Raw genomic sequence first — 4,305 nt, 5'->3', positions numbered from 1 at the left:
GCTAGCTGTCAACAGCTCGATGTAATGTTCGGCACCATGTAGTAACACGGAACTAAACTCGAACTAGATGATTGGTGCCGAGGTGGCCGCCGCTTGTAACACCGTCCTGGTAGTGGTCATTAGTCGGCGGCCTGTATGTTCTTCATTGGTCAGGTCACCCTATTGGTGACAATATTCAAAGCGCCGCTCGCAGTGCCCGAAGGAATTTTCATGGAGACGCCAGCTCTGGCAGTATCGATAAGCTGCGACACTACACTCCTCCCCTCTAACCTCCTCTCCATTGTCGTGTAGTGACGACAACTGCAACAACAGCGGGGCTGGAGGCATGGATGCAGGAAGAGACGAGGAGGCAGGAGCCGAAGCTGTGGCTGGTGCCGAGCTCCTGTATTCGCCCCGGCATTCGCTTTGAGGCCGTCCTGGAACGCCAGCCGAGAAACCAGACGGAATGTGCGTCTCTGCATCCAGCAATAGTGCGAGTTGATAAAATCATGCATGGTAAAATTAAGTTGGACTAAGGGGTGATGAATTTCAAGCAGATTATCAATGCTGCAAGTCCTCCTCCTCTGAAGAAGACGAAGAAGAAGAAGAAGAAGAAGCCGGAGCAGGAGCGATACAAAACTGTACGCAGCTCAAAGTGCCCTGTAGCATAAAGGAATGGTTAAAGCACCCAGGGTTCTGCCGATGGCCAAGACATCAGATGGAATTATCCCCTTACTCATTCCTGCCCTCGCAAGTCGCTCAGCGATGGGTTCACTGACTACTGGTACTGCAGCTATTGCCAGAACAGTGAAGAACGCACAGAATTCCCAGGAACAGCTAGAGGATGATGATGATGATGAAGTCCCATACTTCGTAGGGAACGTTGCACCGCCGTACTAGGCGAGGTCCTAATGGAGGTAGTTTGCCCTCCTGCGACCATAATGGGGATGAATGATGATGATGAAGACGACACAACAACACCCAGTCATCTCGAGGTAGGTGAAAATCCCTAACCCCACCGTGAATCGAACCCGGGACCCTGTGCTCGGGAAGCGAGAACGCTACCGCGAGACCACGAACTGCGGACAGCTAGAGGAAGGAAAAAGAAATAACCGCATGATGGAAGCAGCAGTCATCGGGAAAGGACTATACCTGAAACAATACAAGAGAGTATTATATCTCTTCATAAATTAAAAAGAAGGAAGGTAGCTAACCTACTGGATGGACCGCATAAAAATACAGATCTTCTCAAGTTTGTCAGGAAGAAATTCAGCATTCCAAGATTCCATGGCGTGTTTATGTGGGATACGTTACCAAACACTATGTGCAAATCTGAAAAATACAGATAACGCCTACTATTTCGGCTCATTTGGAGACTGCAACCGCCAGAAAAGTTACTAGAATGCTTCAAAGACAGAAGACGTGTGTTCTACAATTTTCATGGCTACCAAGACTTTAATATCTATTTATACCAGCGTGCGATTTGAAGGGGGGGGATGGGGGGGGGGATTTCCCCCCCTCTGCATCAGACCATCCCCTCCTCTGGTATTAGTTTATGCATCCCAACCTGGGATGTTTATTTCCCACGCACTGGAGTAAAACTTTACATATAATTTAAATTTGTGGATCCGAACACTGAAAGTTTTTAATACAGTCTTACTATTAATATGTTTGCTTATTAATTTTGAAAAAGTGTTATGTAGTAGTTAAGCATTTCAAAACATTTAGAACTAAATCATCATTCTCATGTTGTCATTGTTGCTTTCGTCTAAGGTGCGTCATCCGTTTACTTTCGAGCTTGCGAGGGAAGTAGTGTGGCAGTCATACCGGAGCAGTCGTACCGCAGAGCTGGTACCCGGGCCCTGACACAGGGTGCTGACCGGCCCGGTACCTGTGCGAACATTTATCGTTAGGCCACCTTTTGGCAACGGTATGGCGCGGACTAACGCGCCTGGGACGAAAGCACAAAGTAGTGCGATGTGAGCAACGGTACCTACCAGACGGGATCGGACAGTCTGACTTCGCTAGCAGCGAACCACGTGGGTTGAGCTAAACACAGGCTCCCCAGCATCGCGTACTCCAAAGTAATTGGTTCCGTTCGTTCGTTGCCTCGCGTCCGCTTCAGTAGCTTCATTAGTGAGTTGAGTGCGTCCGGGCCTGTAAGAACTACGGAATTTCAGGATGTCATTCAAACAAAGCAAAATTTCTGATTTCCTTAAGAGCAGTGCGTTACCTGATACATGTACAAACTCTGACAGTCAGGATACTAACAGTGGTGCTAAAAGAGTATACATTAAACTGTGTATAGTATAAACTGTATATAGTATAAATTAAACCGCCGCATGCAACATACGCCGCAAGTTATTGCCTGTTGTAGCATGCTACAAGACGACGCACGCCACATTTCCATAGCATGCCACAATGTTTGCAAGACGTCGCCCCAGCGTAAACGGGGCTTTAGAGCCAGGTCTGTATTGTATGGTGGATGTGATGTGTTGCGTACGAAACTAAAACCTGCAATCTGACCCAAACGTCGTGGAAATCTGTGAAGAGGTGTCATCCTGCAGCAAGATAACGCTCGCCCACATTCTGCCAAACGGACAGCTGACGCAATAAAGGAGTTGAGATTCGAGGTGCTGGAACATCCACCATACAGTCCAGACCTGGCTCCAAGCGATTTTCACATGTTTGGACCCTTAACGGAAGCACTAAAGGGAAGAAGATTTGAAAGTGATGAAGACGTCATTGCTGCGGTGCAAAATTGGTTACAGATGCAACCGAAAAACGTATTTTCTGATGAAATAAAAAAAACTCGTAAAACGTCGGGAAAATTGCATTGAAGTCCAGGGAGGTTACGTAGAAAAGTAACGCATGTTTCAGTTTTCTATCATCAGAAGAAGTACAGCTTTTCACAAAAGTGCCTTTACTTTTTGAATTCCCCTCGTATACCTGTATGTAGATGATTCTGTAAATAAGCTTTACCTATAATGTACTTTTAAAGATATAACAAGGGATGGCTTTTCTGACAGTGCATACGCGTGAATAATGAGTTTCGGCATTAACATCTATTTATAAATAACTGTTTAACCATGGGTAAAGCCACGGTCCAAGCTAGTAACATATATAATTATACTAACCCCCTAAGACATCCCCTCTACTGGTAAAAGCACAAATCGCACACTGATTTATACGGGCATCTGTGCATCGTATTCCTCCTAACATTTACCAAGAAGCCAGCTGCTGGGACCTGTTGGAGTCAAATCAGCAACCTTTAACTTGCCATACCGGAAGAGTCAGCAGCGAGCTTCAACCACTCAGGGGTTGCAGCTGGCCCGTATTATCAACAAAGGCAGGATGCACGTTCAGTGCGGTACTTAACAATAGAACGGCAAGAGTTCTAATCAGTGGGTCTGAAGCCGCGCAATAACGTTCAATACAACTAGCCCGACGGAACACGACAAGTGTTTTATACGCCAGGAATACTTCTTACATAAACCTAATGCATCGCCGGCCGGAGTGGCCGAGCGGTTCTAGGCACTACAGTCTGGCACCGCGCGACCGCTACGGTCGCAGGTTCGAATCCTGCCTCGGGCGTGGATGTGTGTGATGTCTTAGTTAGGTTTAAGTAGTTATAAGTTCTAGGGGACTGATGACCTCAGAAGTTAAGTCCCATAGTGCTCAGAGCCATTTGAACCTTACGCATCAACCACATTTAACAAGAGCGATGAAATTGGGGTTGTCATCCAACGCCAAGATACTTTAACCCTCCCATGCAAGAGTTTCATGTATCTTGATGGATCATTTACGAAAGGGATGGTACTGCTACAGTGGCATCGAAACTTACACATAATGTTTTAGCGTTCCTGTTTCATGAGATACAATATGGACTTAACGGGATTGATATTCACCGTACACTCAATGCAGGCATACCATCAACTCTTAAAGCGTATACCTGTGCTTCTCCCTTGAAATTTAACGATTTGGAAAATGCTTGATCGTTCATTGACGAGCCAGTGGATAGAACAGTGGCAGAGTACAAGAAATTAACTGTGTATGTACCTTTAAAATAGCTTATGGGACATTTTGAAGATATGTGGCGAATTGTTCTGAATGCCAAACAGGAACTTATTCTGATTTGGAGTGGAACAGATAACGACTCATTCATCCAGGGAGCTCAAGAGGAGAACCAGATCACCATCAGTAAAATAATATGGGAAATGCCACACATCATAGTATCGGATGAGCAGCGATTGGAGCTTTTAAAAGTTCTGAATGCTGGTGTATTTCTACTGTTATCTTTCCATTCATGGGGGTTTTCGAGTACCC

The sequence above is a fragment of the Schistocerca nitens genome, chromosome 9 (assembly GCF_023898315.1).
Source record: "Schistocerca nitens isolate TAMUIC-IGC-003100 chromosome 9, iqSchNite1.1, whole genome shotgun sequence".
Taxonomy (NCBI): domain Eukaryota; kingdom Metazoa; phylum Arthropoda; class Insecta; order Orthoptera; family Acrididae; genus Schistocerca; species Schistocerca nitens.
Note: the sequence above shows the minus strand (reverse complement) of the source record.